General features: G+C 37.5%; 1 protein-coding gene across 7 annotated transcripts in view; it reads right to left on the reverse strand.

Annotated features, from left to right (window-relative positions):
* The window catches only part of LOC140666496 (uncharacterized), a 224,061-nt gene that overhangs the window by 97,742 nt on the left and 108,415 nt on the right, over positions 1–17,904 (reverse strand). The window contains exon 2 of one of the 7 annotated variants that reach the window (XM_072893746.1): positions 741–829. The exons of the other annotated variants lie outside the window; for them this stretch is intronic. The gene's annotated coding sequence lies outside the window, so the exon portion shown is untranslated. The remainder of the gene's footprint in view (positions 1–740; positions 830–17,904) is intronic. 7 annotated transcript variants of the gene reach the window in all.

Here is a 17,904-nt window from a genome sequence, read left to right on the forward strand (position 1 = left end):
CGGCAGTGGCACGGGCGGCGTTGACGAGGTGGCAGCTGCAAAAGAGGGCCCCGTGTTTGTCACAGGAGGCAGGAAACACTCGCACCCGTTAATAACCCAATTAAAATGGACAGGAAACGTACCCCCGGTACCTACCCCGTCAGCACGCTTGATGCCACCACTGCTCCACCGCCACCGCCACCGCCACTCTATCGCCATCGCTATCGTTATTACAACTACTACTATTACCATCGTAGCCACGATATTACATTACTGTCGCAATTGCACGACTGTATCAGAGTGATGTAACTCGCAGGCGATCTGGCTCAAACCGCGGCCGTTCATCGATATCTCATGTACGCAGTATTATTGATCGATATTAGATACTCGGAATTGGCATTAATGGATGCTTTATCTCCCGCGATGTATCTAATAAAATTTTAAAATAACTCGGCACAAAAAGCTTTTTTTCTCTACCCTACTGGTTGTAAAATTTTAAACATACACCTGGGAAGATTGAATCAATTGGAAAAATACTTGCGAGATCACCGCGATACAACATGACGTAGACGTGAGGTAATGAATTTTGCAGAAAACTGCCAGCCGGATATCTAAGCTTCCCTTTTTAAATTTGCAGATTAGATCCAATCCGAAGTCGTGTCGAGTTGCAGGGCAACTATATAACGCGAGGTATCTGTAAGCGATCGATCAATTTTTTTTTCCTTTTTACGACCAAACCCATAACAATTATACGCGATTACCTTTTCCCGTAGTAACAATCGCGTTAGATCGTCTTGCAAGCGTCATACTTTGTTATACGTTCGAGCGCACACCGCTATTCGCTTCTTACCTGGAACACAGGAAAAAGAAACAATTTAATAGAGCAATCAATCGTCCGAAACGGGGGGGGGGGAAATAAAAGAGAGGCACGTGAATATACTAATAACACTGTATATTTACTGCGAAACACAACTTGTATGATCGACTGATCCACATTCGACTAACTGAATAGAGTGTTTCATAAGAATGTTGCGATAATTTGTAAATACTTTGTAGATTATCTATTATATTATTAAATTATATTATTAAATTTAATTAAATTATACCATCATCTAATATAATCTTATAACTTTATTTTGTGACGCACATATTTTATATTTTTGTTAATTCCTATTAAAAATTGTCTATAACAATTTTATTAATGTTTTATAAAAAATTTAATTTTAAGTTAACAAAAAAAAAAAGTAGTAAGCTCCAATTTCTCTCTTTTGCGTTACATATACTAGGATCTTTAGCGAAGCCAATAATTTCTGCTATCGCTCCAACAATCTACAACCGTGAAATCGACGCGATCCAAGAAACAGGTCGACACAGAGAGAAAGAGAGAGAGAGAGAGAGAGAGAGAGAGAGAGAGAGAGAGAGAGAGAGAGAGAGAGCGACTACGGATATCGACGATTCACCTGGATCGCCGTCTGTCGGCGCGAGGGTGGTCGACCAAGGGATAGTTTCGAAAAAAAAAATACAGTAAAAAGCATTAATTACGTAACTTCCGTTCAGTACTTCGTACCGAGGGATAGGTATCTCGGCGAATGGATAGACCTGAACACACGCGCACCGACCGCCGGCGTCGGTGCATAAAGAGCCCGGGGTGAAACGATATTGCCTGATCGTAAACAAAGTTACAAACGGGATCGGGGAAACTCCTAGGCAATTTATGCCATGTTTGGAATGCATCTAATAAAGTATGATTCAGTTCATTCGTGGAATCTCTAATTTACCAGATACACGCATGTGAAAATAATACTTCCTATTATTCGCATAAATAATGTATCAAAAAATAAACTGAAAATAATGAAATTTCGAGTTTTAATTTCTTCCTGCGTACAATATTGACGCATAATAAATGATTTTTTTTTTTTACTTTTTATTAATATTAAAATTTTTTAAATAATGAAAAATAAAAATTTTATCATAATAATATTTTTTCCTACTATAATAAATTAATTTAAAAATAAAAATTTTAATTATATTTTCAAAATAAAAATTAATTTGATTAAAATTATTAAATCTTAAAATTTTTAACTGTATACAGTTTAAAAAAACATTAATTTTGTAGATTAAAAATAATCATTATATTTAAATGATAGTTATTTTTTTTCAGCTACTTTATCAAGTGACAAATAATAATCAAATACATTTGTTTCTTGGAGAATTAACAAATTGTCTGTATCACATATTAAAATTTTTGCAAGTTAAGTCATATTCCGCTCTAACCAGAAACAAAGTTATTCCAAAGGAAAGAGAATTTGATAGCAGATCTAATAGTGAAAAAAACGCTACAGCCAGGTAGAAATGCACTGTTGTTCGCAAAGTCAGTCTACACGCGAAACGCAGGGTGACACGTTCGGGAATAAATGAGGCGCGCTGTCGGAGCCAGGAAGAGATCGGCAGTGACGATAGCCGACAAATAAAAACACAATATTGGGAAAGAAAAATGTAAAGCAGCGTCATTTAAATGCGTGTAACGAAAGGGGGGCCGTCTGATGGGAAGTCGCCGGGGAAGGAGAAGGGAAAGATGCGAGGGGAGGGCGACCAAGGCGACCGGGGGTCACCGGACACGACGCGATCGCGTGAGATTAGACCCTTTCAAGTGTGACTCATGCCGGCAGGGAAAGTAAATGAATGCAACTGCGCCGGTACTTCCCCTTTTTTGTTCTTCCGCCTTCTTTTTCATTTTTCACTTTTTACGCTCTTTCTTTCTTTCTCGCCACCCTGTCTCCCTTTTCTTTCTCGCTACCCCTCCCGCCATTCCCGCGTCCAGCAATCGTTGTTAACTTATCGGTACACGCACGGATACGACCGCGTGGTCAGATCGAATCAGGAAAGTTCGAGTCAGTCACGAGCAAACTTCTTAGTTTGAAGGGAACAACTTGCTATCGAGAAGTTAACGTCAATGTCTCGTTTCAGTGCAATTATTCCCAACTATTTCCCAAGTATTATATATACTCGCGAGTAAACATACGTGACATTTTATTCTGATATAAAAGTACATAATTCTAAAAAAAAAAAAAAAAAAAAAAAAAAAAATTGAGAATGAGTTATATAATCCACAAAATAAAAATTCTATATCGTTGACTACAATTTAATTTACCTTAAATTAAAGCTTAACGATCAATTTATTTTTTTATGAATACATTTGTTCAATTAACATATCTCTTCATGATATCTTCTTGAAAGAATATACCAACAGTCTACTCGCAGCAGGCATTAACCGCTTTATTGATGGGTATCGAGCCGTGATGCAGAGCGGAAAGAGTCCGAGGAATGTCATAAACTGGTGGGGCTCATTAGGGCCCCCTCGACAAGACAAAGCCGAGTCGCTTTCTCTCTTCCTCGGTTCTCTCCTTCGATCTTTCGGTCGCCTGTCGAATTAAAGCTCTAACTCTCCGTGCTTCGGTCTGTCCGATGTCGAGCGACGATCCGCGCCAGGTAAGACATACTGTCATCATCGTCCGCTACCAATGTAGTCCCCTCTATCCGCTCGCTCTTTTCTTCTCATTGGTCTCTCTCTCTCTCTCTCTCTCTCTCTCTCCTTTTATCTTTGGCTCAATGAGAGACGACCTTCTACGGCGTTCATACGAAAATAGCAACGCCTTTGTTCGACGACCGTCCGCTGTCCGTCCGATCTCTTTCTCCTCCGTCCCTCGTCACCGACGACGTTGTTCTGGTCTCAGTCTCCCTCCCTCTTTACTCTCCGACTTCCTCGCAAATGTCTAACCGCCGAGACGTGTATCACTGATTCCTCGAAATTACTGCCACTGATCGTTCTGCTCGGAGACATATAGTGGAATCCCGTGTTACTGTTTTTACGAGCGGCCGCCGCGACGGATGCTTGCGGTTATTTAAATCGTTTTAATACGCGATATCTATATATATTCACATCACATCATTGATTTAAAAGGAAGGTCATGGCAATTTGAAAATTATCTCTTTTCAGTCTTGATTAGTATATTTATTAGAGAAAATGTCGTAAATTGAGAGCCCCCGTTAAATGATCACGACACGGATTTGTATAGACTTTGCTAATTCAATGCATTCCACAAATTCGCGAGCTTTTCCCAATATTTCATAATTCCATCTGGCTTTTTTAGCCAAAGAGAGTCTTCCCTCTCGTTTATGGATTATTTTTTACATATTGAAAATGACGTAATTAATCCTACATACAAATGCGGCGCATTCGGCTTTTTGTTTAATACGGTTCGGTCCGAATATTCTGCGTTCGGCGCACTCATGCATTAAAATCAACTGGCGTCGCGATGTGATTGAATTTCACGGTGCGCCAGATGTCGACGAACATGAGTTTATTAGCCGACATATACGTGTCACTGTCGCATTACCATTAGTGACCGGTTAAATCCGTTTCAAGCCCGAAGCAGCTTAACGTCTACGGTGCTGCAAGCTAGTAAGGTTTATCCAGTCTGCTTTGACGCAGAAAGAAGAAGAGCCATTTTTCTCCATGATAATCCATCTCCCGATGTTCAGATACGAAGGACACATCGTGATTTCTTCATTCGTGCCGCGCCGCTACCGAAGTAGAATCAGATCCTTTCTCCATATTTAATACCAGACATTAATAGCTACTGGACAATTATTAGAAAAATTTTTATCTTTTTATTTTAAAAATAACTTATTTGTCTAGAAACTTAAATTTTAATTTAATGTGTATACTTATTTAAATAACTATTATTTTCATAAAATATTATTTATTTTTTAAGATAAATACATTACATATAAATAAGTTAATTAAAAATGTACAGATGTAAACATATTTCGTTGATGCGTGTCAAAATATAATTAATTAATTTTATTATATTTATTAATTATGAGTATATACGCAATACGTATTCGGAATGATTACTTTATTTAATTTCTTTTTCAGTTCAAAGCAAAAACAAAGGACAGTAATTACCAAATTATTCTGTCTCTAATAAATATTTTAATAAATACATCGTACATTCATTTAATGCCACGTCAACAATAATTAATTATGGAAATATAATCTCATTCTTTCTAACTTTTGTCTAATTCTTTTTTTCAAAATAAAGTATTGAAAAAGATTATTGAATTGATAATTTATAATTATGAAAATTCAATATATATTTGATATGTGAAAAATTCTTCTTTCTCGATGCAATTTGTAAGCGTGTACAATATGTATAAGTAGTGCACGCTAATCGACACAGAGGCGGATCTCCGTCCTGTCTAATTTATTAGCTCTTTCGAACGGCGCAAGTCGCTGAAGCTACGGGTCGTCGAAGAACAGCTAAGAGTGTTAGTCACTCGTCTCATAATTTGTTCATTCCTATATTTAGGCACTATATCCGATCCCCGGGCTCTCCACATCGACCGCGAGGAAACTTGCCTCGGCGTTAGTGCCACTGTATGTAACAGTGACAACGCAAAGAGCGGCTGCGACTTCGACGTACGAAAATAAATCCGTCGATGAGCCGCGAAGACTTGCACGGCAGAATCTCGAAGCACGTGTACAAACAACGCGTAAAATCCTTATTGCATGTCGAGCTATATTTCTCAATAGAAAAGCGTGCAAGATCTCTCTTTTTCACTTCAAAACGCGATTTTATAGATAGAAGCGACAATTTTCATCTACAGAAATTTAATCTTTCATTTTATCTTTTATCTAGTTTTATTCAAACCTTTTATTCAACTTTACATATTATTTTGCCATTATTAGAACTAATATATACATTGCCCAAAAAAGGGTCGCTTTCTTTAATATACGAAAAAGCCCATTTTCAAGTAGTAACTTCTTTAAAAATAATCGGAATGAGATCAATAAAACAGCGTTTCAAAGATTGAAGTTTCTAGTTTTAGAATCTTTCAATTCTTTCTATTTGTTACAAAATTACATAAGAAAGCGACGTCCGTCGATTGAACAAATTTTTCAAAAGTTTGTCCAAAAATACCGAATTAAAAAAATCCTATCACAATTTCATTACTTTGGTGTCAAAGAGTTTAATTTCTTTTTTTGACAAATGTTCGCTTTCTTACAATGTAATTTTGTAACAAACAGAAATAATTGTAAGGTCCATTTAAAGATTCTAAAACTAGAACCTACAAGCTTTGAAACGCTGTTTTATTGATCTCATTCCGATTATTTTTAAGGAAGTTACACCTACATAGAGAGAAAAATTTCTTTAGATTTAATAAAATTTATGCTTGAAATAGTCTATTTATTTCATAAGAAACTAATAAGATTATTGGATTTTTAAAATAACGTGTATCATATAATATTGTTTAATTCAACGAAATAATACTTTTTTCACTCAATAAAGATAATGTTTCATATGACATAATGTTGTTTGAATAAAATAAATAAATCCAAACAAATCGTTCTCTCTGTGTACTTGAAAATTGGCCTTTTTTCATATGGAAGAAAGTGGCCCTTTAATTTTTTTTCGTAGTGTATATCGTATTGCATCATATTACGACACATTACGACAAGAAATATAAGAAAACGGAAAACAGCCGAAGCGATTAAAAGTTACGAGACGCCCGAATTGTGACACAAGAGAGCCAAAGAAAAAGGCACTTCTATGACGGTAAAAAGAGACGTTAACGCCGTATAAGCCGCAAAGAAATAACGCGTTGCCGAGGAGAGAAGAATGGAGCAAAAAGAGGCACAGCAGTTTCTTTGAAGACAGATCGTTCGGGGATACTTGTCGAGTGGTGGCGGCGTCTTTTCTCCCGTGGGATTAAAGCTTGTGTCCTTCCCTCCCCATCGACACCTCATCTTGGGACGACCTTGGGGAGAAAACGGGCCTACGGAAGAAGAAAACTCGATCCAACCGTGATAATGGTCCGCCGCGTTTCGCCGATAAATCTCATTGCGTTGTCTCCTTCGTACTTTTTCGGAGCCCCTTCAGCAGGAATCGTCTCCATATCGTCCTCTTTATCCCCTGCCTTTCCCATTGCACGGGGGAGGATCTAATTTAGCAATGTCCAAACAATGACGGACTAGCATTTGATAATAAAAATGTAGCTGTTTTATTATCTCGAAAATAACTCACGCGCTTCTAATTTCCCAACGATGCTGTGCCGAGATTGCATTTCTGGCATTGCTGGCGAAAAGTTGAAGAGAAATTCAATAAAGGGATTTCTAACGCTGACAGCTGATAAATGAGCGCCAGAGATTGAATATGGAAGATAAATACGCTCGGAATGACCGCAGACTCTTTTGTGAGCGGTTGTTTTTGCGTGATCGAAAATAATTCAAGCACGATATTATTCCTCTTCAATATGTCCAAGCCCAAATTGTCCCAGACGGCCGACACCTTTTTTCTCGACAAGTCGCGACGACTTCGACAGTGGCCACGACAAAAGTTTCGAAATATGTTAGGGGCACACCTCGGGGGATCGGTAAACACGAAAAGTTCCCCCGTCTTAAAACAATTGATACTCCTGGGTGATATCAAACGGCTAAACTTTTTTTCGATATACTCGGTTAGTCGCCGAGTGACAAATGCGTCAGACGTCTGATTGATAAAAATAAAATATCTTTGAATTTCGTTCAACGAAATAATCAATAAAACATGTACAATTTTCAATTTTCAAAATTTCTTTTGTCTTATCTATAGAGTGTCACACAGTGAAACACTTTTTCAGCTGTAACTCTCTCTTTCTGAAGGAAAAGGGAATTTTATGTTTCATCTTTTAAAGTATACCTCGTTTCTTTTAAATGCATTTCGTGTGAAACATCGCGGTATAAATGGATAACGAAAATAAAAAGGGCTGGAATCTCTTGCTTCGTATCGCGTTTACGTCGCCGTTTTACGGCCATTCGCATTCGTCAAGCACTTTATTATATTCGTATCTGCGGAAACGCTCTCGTTACAACGGACCTGTAATAGAATCTTTATTACATGTAGAGCCGTATACTAGTGAATTAATCTTTTCAGATACATTAATGACGAATAGTCGTCGAACAAAATGTGCTCGTAAATTGAATATAATTTATAGATGTTTATAATATATATATATATCTTTTAAGATAATAAAACTCTTAATATCTTTTAATTGATATAATCAACTAAATTTTGAAAATACTTTTTTTTTTTTTAAGCTGGGTTAATCTTTTCAAAAAAATGTTAAAATTTCATGAAAGAAAAACTTTGCACATGTATAATACAATGATATCAAGGAAAATGCAGCTAATTCGATATTTGTAATCTAGGGCCACTTTCATAATCATCGGTCGAAATTATTCTCGACGCGTAGCGCGAATGAGCCACGCTACAGAGGCCGCCGCACAAACATGCTAATGCCCTTTGGATTCCAATTAACGCAAATTGTTTAATTTAGAACGGCGCGGCGGCGCTCTCTCGTATCCCCTTCGCCAGCGATATCGCACTCGAATCGCCACGAATGAAACGAAATGGGGTTTACGCGCCCCGAACGGCCACGGCATTGTACGCTGCGCGAGACAAGGGAGAGGAGCGGGGCGGGGCGGGGCGGGGCGGGGGGGGGGGGAGCGCGCGCGAGAGTTGAGTTATCGTGATGCATTATCGTCGCTGCACGCGTTGCACTTATCAACGCGCGCTATCCGGCGCGGCGGGGCCGTCTGGGTTCGCGCCGACGAAACGTCCGGGGCTTATCGCGGACGTCGATCGGACGTCGATCAACGGCGCGTTATAAATGATTTCTGTCGACGTTTACGGCGAGATACGCGCCGCAATTACACGTCTGCCAAGAGTTGGCGATGAAGGGAATAAAAAAAAAACTTGCGTCGAAAATGGTTTATTACACCAATAATGTAAATACCAGAGTTTATTTTTTATTAAAATAACGAATTAAAAAATGTACGATATTTGCTTTGTTTTTTTTTTTTTTTTTTTTTTTTATATCTTGTATATAAAGAGAGCAGCTTTAATTTGTGTTGCAAGATGCACTCATTTTGTGTATGTAATCCTTATTAAGAGAATTGATATTACATGTACTTAATTACTGGCGCTCTTAATGCTCGTCGCGTAGAAGACTATCGTGTCGCTGTCATCACGTGAAAACAAGGGGTTGAGTGTGCACGAGACGAAAGGCAGCTGACGAAATATGTCGCGTGCGTCTGTCGTGCTCAAGCGACAATGTTTCGCATCGCTTGGGTAAGCACATTACTCCCGACTGCCATAATTAAATGTGTTACGTGACAACAACGGGCTGCCAGGTATTACACGCGAGTTTTGCATCGCTCGACAATAACCATTCTTTTTCGCCCCGATGTCGACCGAACCGCCAGATAGATTTATGATGACGAATGTATTGAGGGTGCTGTCGAAACTTTTTTTCATCGCTTCGTGAACAAAATATGTAACTCACTTTTACACGTTTGAAATTTTCGATCATTTTTCTCGTATATTTTTTTAAATAATTCTTTTCTACAAGCGCGTGTCACTTTATTGTTTTATATATTAAAATCATTATTTATAATATTTATCATAATATTATTTAATACTTATCATAAACAATAACTGAATTTGTGTTATTGTTTTAGATATTAAACATTATTTAATATGTATCACGTTTACTTAATATTTATCATAAACGATAACTGGATTTATTTGTATTTTGTTATTAATTATCAGAGATTATAACTCTAATAATAATGATAAATATAAAACAGGTTGTAATTCAATATTATGAAAATAAATTAATCTATAACAAACAAGAAATTATATTAATAATAATAAACAAAAAATAAATTGCATTCAATTATATTTATATAATTGAATTCTAAATTATATATATCTAAATACAATATGAACTTTGCACGATATATAAACTTGAGTATTTTTATTTGATTAACAATCAGATTTAACGCCATATGAATCCTTATAAAACTTTTTTTATCTCGAGATACAATTCTTCATTCTTCGTTATAATATAACGTATATCCTACGATAATTTTAGTTTGTGAAACAATTATATGGACACGAAAAAAAAAAAAAAACAAGTTTGAAAGATAGTCGAAAACAAATAATCGTTATGTCTGGTGAGCCAAAAAAAAACGGGAATCGTTGGATAAATCTATCCAACGTACTCGCCATTCTTTTTGTCGATAAAACTGTCTTCAGTCGCGAGTCGTCCACATATTTATATCCATTGAACGCATCATGGACGCTCGACCGACTGATTCACGGCTCTTGGATTCTGCACCCTTTGCGTTCGCGAGTGTTAATGCTACATTAGAGGTATACTTTTTCCCGAGTTAATGCACCAGCAAATTCGCATTTAAATTACTCATTCGTTGTCGCAGCTAGTTTATGCTCCATTACTGTTTAACGTGAATTCATGCCGGGAAAGGAAAAATTCTGCGCAACTGATGCAACAAAAACGCGAGTGTCACCGACGCGTTAAATAATCAATAATTAAATATACGTATAAAAAGTTGAAATTTATTATATAACATGCGTTAGTAATTATGTAAAAAATAAATATTAAATTTTTAAACCAATTATACAAAAGTGTGTTTAATAAATGATTATATATACAACGATGAGTGATATACGAGCCAAAGTCGACTAAATCATATTCAGCTGGCGTAACGTCAAGAAAGCATGACGATCCGATTTAGCTATGACGTAACGTATGTCACCTGGAATGCAACGGCAGAAATGATGGATCCTATTGACTCGTTAACGACACACGCCACGGTTAATCCTTCACGATTCTCGTTACGAGTCTCGTGATCCGAGGGGCGCCACGTAGCCATTATCAAAGGCTGTCGAAGACGTTGCCGTGCGAGCAAATAATAACGATTCGACGTGGCGATTAATGCCCTCGTCGTGCACGGAGAGAGGAGGATGATTATATGCGAGAGCGAAAAAAGGGGAGAGCGCGCAAACGAGAGCGAAGGTTAAATCGGTTCAATGGTCCATACGTAAACGAGATATATCGCAAACGCGCGCGCGGCAAGCAATAATTTATCACGTAAAAGGCATCGCCTTTGGCGTACGGTAAATTCCCGCCGATAGGTCATGCCTGTCCCAATGAATGGCAAAATTGCACGCCAAGGCTGCGTTTACATGCGCCCGTAATAGGAGGTTCAGCCGCTAAACACCATCGGAGATTGTCGTCCAGGGAAACGGTCGTCCGCGCGTGGGAGAACAATGCTGCATGATACGTGTATAAGTGATATGTATCACGGGGAAATACTTTTCCTCCTCCATTATATCGCGACATTTTAATTATGTACCTGATATTTGTACTTTGCTGATTTTTAATTAGCTTATTCTTTTTTGTTACCATTTTACATAGATATTTTTTAACAAATTCGTATATTAATCTAGCTCTTCATAAACTCATAAATACTTGGGAAACAATAGGCATCAAGAGCTGAATGACAAAAAAAAGGAGCCGAAACGTCCGCACATACAGATTATGAACAAATATTTGTACTTCTTCATATATTTTAATGTTTAATGATTGTTAATTTTTATCATTTGCATCATTTTATAAATATGTGTTTTGATTTTCAATATTTTTGTCCTCTATCTATGGAACATGAATATAATTTCTATTTTTATTATTTTTAATTTTTATTACTTTTATTTTCAACTTTAATTTCTTATTATTTCTTATTATCCGTTATTTTTTATTTTTTATTTTTCATGCGTAATAATTGTCATTATTTATTTTTTAACAAGTTACATATTGTCATTCTGGTAATTATTATTTTTTCCGATGTCAATAATCTTTATAATAAATGTGTGACGGGCTTCGACGAAATGAAAGTCATCCATTGCACGCGACAACTTCCTTTCTTACAATCAACGCTCTTGATCTAAATATAACGATACGCACTGCAAGTATTGATAATTTTTAATCTAATGCGTAATGTGAAAATAATAATATAATGCTGACTTACACGCGCGCGAAAATACCGGATTGGTATAATAAATACAGACAGGTAATTTCAAAAGTGGAGGGACATTATGTTGCTCATATGTCATCATTAATAAAAAACAAGCAATTTGTTGCGAGGCACAGATTTGCTCTGTTATATGTTTCAGCATCATGCGCGCGAGAAAGAGAACATTTAGTCTAACTGCACTTCATCAATTATACGAATGTAAATCGAGTTTTAATAACACACGCTATTCGCTAATTATACGGACCGGTGCAGCCGGTTCACTACCCGGTAGCGAAGAAAAATGAATTGACCGATTTATACTAACTTATAACGTTAAATACAAAGCAAAAGTAGTCCATTCACCGGAGAAAGTATCGCACACAATAAAAATTCTATTTTATGTTTTTTTGTTTATAAAAATATTAAGTTTAGAACGTCTGGTAATCTAGGAAAAAAAATAGCAAAAAATAATTGCAATAATGACAATATATAACCCATTAAAAAAAAAAAAAAAAAAAAAAATATATATATATATATATATAAGCTTATTAAATGTAATTAAAAATGAGCAAAGTGAAAATGTCAGATTAAAACACGAACGAGTTGAATAAGCGGTTCCAAGAATAAAGACGATTAGCTTTCGAATAATTCAGTGAATCATTATCAAAAATCGATCTACATATATCTCGTAACATGTCGCTTCGCCGCTCGAAAGAATGTTGCCGCTGCAACATCTCGGTGCATTCACCTTACTTTTGCGGTGCAAAAGAGCGTACACGGTCGCGAGAGGGGCAGATTACAAAAGTGATGAAAAAAGTAGTAAAGGAGGCGCGCGCGCTGCAAGGGCGAATTGCAGCACACTCCCCCTCCCTTTTCCTTCGGCCTCCTCTCCCCTTCTATCGGCCCCCACGTGTATAATGACGGTGCACACCGCGTCGTTCCCGAAGAGAGGAATGCCGTGCAATTACAGCCGGTGGTCCACCACGATGCGGTGGTATTTCGCCGCTGCCGCTTGTACGTCCAATGACTTAAGCGGCATTTAGTGGTTTTCGGTGTCACGGCAATCTTACAATGTTGTTGTTCGGCCAATGGTTGGCACACAGGGCACGGCAGGGAAAGGGAAAGGGACGATCGCTGCGCACGCGGAGAGATAGTCGTCCTCGGAGCGGCCAACAAATTGCACCCTCTCTTCGTCAAGTGTATAGGGCGTAATTGCCAGATTCACGAGTAACACGTCCCGAAGAAAAATTGCATGTGACAACGCACGCCAAAGAATAGGGGCTCGTTCGTCTTCGTACAAGCGCGCCCCGACCACCACCGAGTCACGCGAGGTCCCCGAACGCAAATATTCAGAATCGAACCACCCATGACGAGTAATCGCGTGATGTGCCCGTTGAGACATTGATGAAATTAAGATTTAAAATTGGGAAATTAAAATTAAAAAACAAAATCGACATTTTTTTCATTAACCCTTTGAGTCACAGCGGGTCACCCAGAGACCCACCTTTTTTTTCATAGTTTTTTATTGTTTTAACTACCTTTTTATCAACAAATAGCGGATTTTTTGTTTCTACAGAGTCTCTAGAACATCAATAAGTGTAAAAAAAATATCAACAGTCATTAATTGTTAATTGCAAAAATACCATATATAAACAAACAGTCAAAATTAGTACTTTTTTACGAAAAAATGCGTTTTCTACTAATCTATTACGACAATAAATACGGCAATTTTTTTATAATTTAGTACATTCTAAAGTATTTTTCAGAATTTTTTTAGAATTTTCCACCGTGTTGTTTTTGTTAAATCCTCCTTTTTTATGAAAAATATAAAAAAAAAAACAATATTTTCTGTTCTAAATTATCAAGTAACAGTTGTATTCTTTTTTAAATTTTTTCTCTGAAGGTTTTCTTAGATCGCAGAATCTGAATCTAAAGGAAAAAAAATTTAATTTCCAAAATTTAATATAGGGATCCAATATAGCGGAAGTAAAATTTCGCCTGCCATATTGAATCCGCTATCTTGAATTTTGAAAATCTGACAACGGATTCGTAATCAGCGACTCCAAAAACCCTTATATACCAAATTTTATAAAATACTGACAAATAATAAAAATTCGTGACTCAAAGGGTTAATAAAATTGTATATCAATAACAAAAATTAATAACAATTTTTGTTATTATTAATTGTTTATTAATTAGAGCTTTTGATTGCTTATTAAAATTATATACCTTCATTTTTGAAAAATTAATTAATGTACTATAAACGATAGTTGGTTAGATCCGTGTTTCGCTAATAGATTTCACTCTCTATAAACTTTACGTTCGATTTACGATAGATAATCCCTGTAATTATCAATAATAATTTTCTATATATATCTCCCTTCTCTAATTTGAATCGACGCGATTCCCACAATTCCCAAGATTGCATCTGTCGCATTAATTATGAATACCATTCGCCGATCGTTCGATCTAGTCCGCCAATGATAAAATGATCCGCGTAGTTTTGCTCGCGTTAAATTCTGCGCATAAATTATTCGCGGTTTACACGTTTTACAGCTCCGCTTAGGCTTTTTACAGCACCGACGAGACGTGACTTCGAAATAGCCTTTCGAACAAGCTCATACGTACGTAATTAATGCTGAGAGAGAGAAAGAAAGAGAGAGAGAGAGAGAGAGAGAGCAAATCCAGCACGTCGATAAGTTTCTACACGAACTCGTCGCCAGAGTGGAAAAGAGGAGGGGGAGGGAGAGTCAGTCAAAGTCAACGACCCACGTGCCATGAAGTTGCTTGGTGTGGGCAGAGACTAATGGGAAGATATACTTGCGACCGAACGTGGATGGATAGACGTAGGTATTACAGTCAGTATCATCTGGCACATCATGCGCAGCCTCGCTCGCTCGTTCGTTCCTTGGAATCGCACGCGTGGGAGTCGCTCGTTTCAGTTTCATAAAACAGTCCTCGAATACCTTCAAGAGCTTCTCGATCCGACCGACGTGTGGGTATCAAGAAAGTTCTTACTGACAATGTCCCTTTAGTATTGGCAATGAAAAACACGCATGCTACCCCGCAATATCGCAACATAAGAGCAAACACGTGTGTCAAGATACGCGCCGTGAAACACGTGCGACGATGATTTCTTACGGCGTAAGAGTATAAAGCACGTGCGATATATATGCAGCAAGAAAGACGCGGGATAATCTGAAAAATTCATTTTCTAAGATATTACGTAGCTAGTTTATGACGTCGTCGTATATATAAAAATGCTGCGTACCGAGATGCGTTACCCACAACGATGCCGCTATACTGTCGTTATTTCGACGAACCAATTTCAAATGGGGAAACGTCGTATAAGTCGATCGTAAAACCGACCGTAACACATGTTATCTGAAACTGCCACCGCATCGGAATAATAATTAGAGAACACGCTTGAGGTAACGCAGGAAAAATTCTTTAAACAGCTAGGTACGCTAGCATGCATTCTTATAACGCGTGCGGCGAATGAATTTTACGATGTATGGGCGGCACGTTATTAAAGCATGAAATATTGCGACTGATAAGCGGCATTATCCATAAAATAAAAGCGTTTCGACCGCGACCTATGAAAAGTGGTTACGTAACTTTGTAAAAAAAAAGAAGTATTTAACGCGAAATTCTCTGTCCAAAGTTTTACCTCGATCATCGAGCTTTATCGATGGACTCGACCGCGTGGGAGGCGAGGTTCATAACATAGTCTGCGATCGTTGGTCTAGCACATATTTCTGAAGGGCAACAGCGCGGAATGGAACTACATTACTTACGCTTACAATGTGGACATTGTTACATCTTAACATGGACAATAAAGAAGACAGAAATGTTGCAGAAAGGAAGGTAGCATTGCAGAAAAGTTTTATCATTCCGACACTTTAATCATAATACGTCATCGATGATATTCGAGTGTCTTATTGCAAATGTCAAAATTATGACACATTATTATTATTATTATCATCATCATCAAATATCTTTCTTATCGAAATATTTTCCGAATGCAGTAAAACATTGGGAACTTCTTCTTTCGTCCGTTCTACAGTCTAATCCACTTAGTCGTCCTTGAGTTGAAAAAAAAAAAATGTCCACCTACGCATCAAAAGACAAAGAGGTGCTAACTAGACACAAGCTTATGCTGAGCTAAGCAACCGCAGATCGACCACTTAGCGACATGACCTTCCACCAAAAGGCGACTCCAACTAGTCGGACGCGGGTATCGGCTGGAAACAGATTCGCTGTTGAAACCTCCACTGCCGTTAGCGTAGGCAGGTAGCGGCAATCCCGACTTTACAATTTCCGGCGATGCATAACCAATTAGCGACGACGACCAAGTCCTCGTCTGTCGTCGTCCGTGCGGAGGAGCGCTCGTTAATGGCGCTAATGCGAGCCACGCACAGCGCTGTTGACAACGAACGTCTCCTGAAACTGTCAACGCTAGTAGCACGCGGAGCTGAAGCTCAAAGACGGTGACGACTTTTGAAAATCCGCTTGATTGTGCGCGAGAAAATTCAAAGCAAGGCGCGTCTTAAAAGCGGCTATAAATTTCACAGCAGGTGTTAAATTGGACAGAAAGACATTTTTTCAAAAAAATAGATCCTTAAATAAGAAATATTTAGAAATATACATATCTTTATAATATTTTTATATGGAAAAAAATTAATATTCCCGCTCTTCGAGATTGCCTGGCGATTGTTCAAAGGATAATATCAGACCATGATAATTACGTCATGCTCCGGACGAAACGAAAAATTAACCGATACAACTTTGCTTTCGACTGACTGAGTCGAAACCGAAAATGGAGAGTTAGGAAATTATGACCGCGCGCGGCCAAGGTAATTGAAAATAATTGGCTGGCCGGTTATACGCGAGCCGGGACACGAAGCGAGCATAAATCTCCAGTAATTCGTTGTATAAAGGAGAGGCCGCGTAATGACGCGAGAGCGAGAGACAAAGAACCAGTGTAGAGGACGCAGGGCTGAATCAAAAACGAGTTAACAGGCAGGGAAATCGATTCTCTTTTTGACTTCAGATAGCCGGCGCATTAGCATTTAACCTTTTACGGGGGGTAATATATTTCAAAAAAAGAGAACATTACAAAAAAATTCTATAATAGTAAAGGGTAATTATGCGTGACTGAGTTATATATTACACGAAAACCTATAACAAGCTTGGCTATTCGAGGAATTATCATTACATTGCCTGAGAATTACAATTTGTGAGCGATTAAATAAATGAATTTCCCCGTCTGTTAAATTATGAATAATTGAGGCAGAGACAAGTCATAAGTAGCTTATAAAGGGTTTCATGTAACAGCGATAAAACGGAGGAAATGGCACGTGTATTTAATTCGAGAATACATGTATAAAGGCGGAAGTCAGTGAGATTGGTAAACTTATCCGTAACCAAGGAAGTACACTATCTGCAGATATGAAATTAAAAGTCGTTATTTTAATTAATTGTGAGACAAAGATAAATGAGAGAGAAAGAGCAAAAAAAAAAAAACAAGATATTTGAATATCCAAGAAATGTAAAGTAAATATGTCGGCGCATGTATTGCGCATACTTAAAAGATTCCTAGATTTATATTCATTTTACTGAAAGGATTTATTACGTATAATGTTTTCATTGACTTAACATGCTGTGCACGATGTTTGAGGTGGAGGATGGAAATATTGTATACACAAAGGATCGTATAAAGTATGTTGTCTTAACTCTTAAAACACATTGACAATTCACAGCTGTTATTTTGATTATTAAGCAGTTATCGAAATGACAAGTTGCGTAAGAAACATATGTTTTCCCATTGTATTCAAATATTCAATTTTTCATTATAATTACGTTCTCGTTTTCTCTCTCTCTCTCTCTGGGAAATAATAAAGCTGCCTTTTATGCCGGAGAATTCCACGGACGAATAAAGCGTATGTTGGGGATTATGTTAAGGAAAATCAAGATGAAGGATACGGTATAAATCGTCGCGCCAC

The sequence above is a fragment of the Anoplolepis gracilipes genome, chromosome 6, assembly GCF_047496725.1.
Source record: "Anoplolepis gracilipes chromosome 6, ASM4749672v1, whole genome shotgun sequence".
Classification (NCBI taxonomy): domain Eukaryota; kingdom Metazoa; phylum Arthropoda; class Insecta; order Hymenoptera; family Formicidae; genus Anoplolepis; species Anoplolepis gracilipes.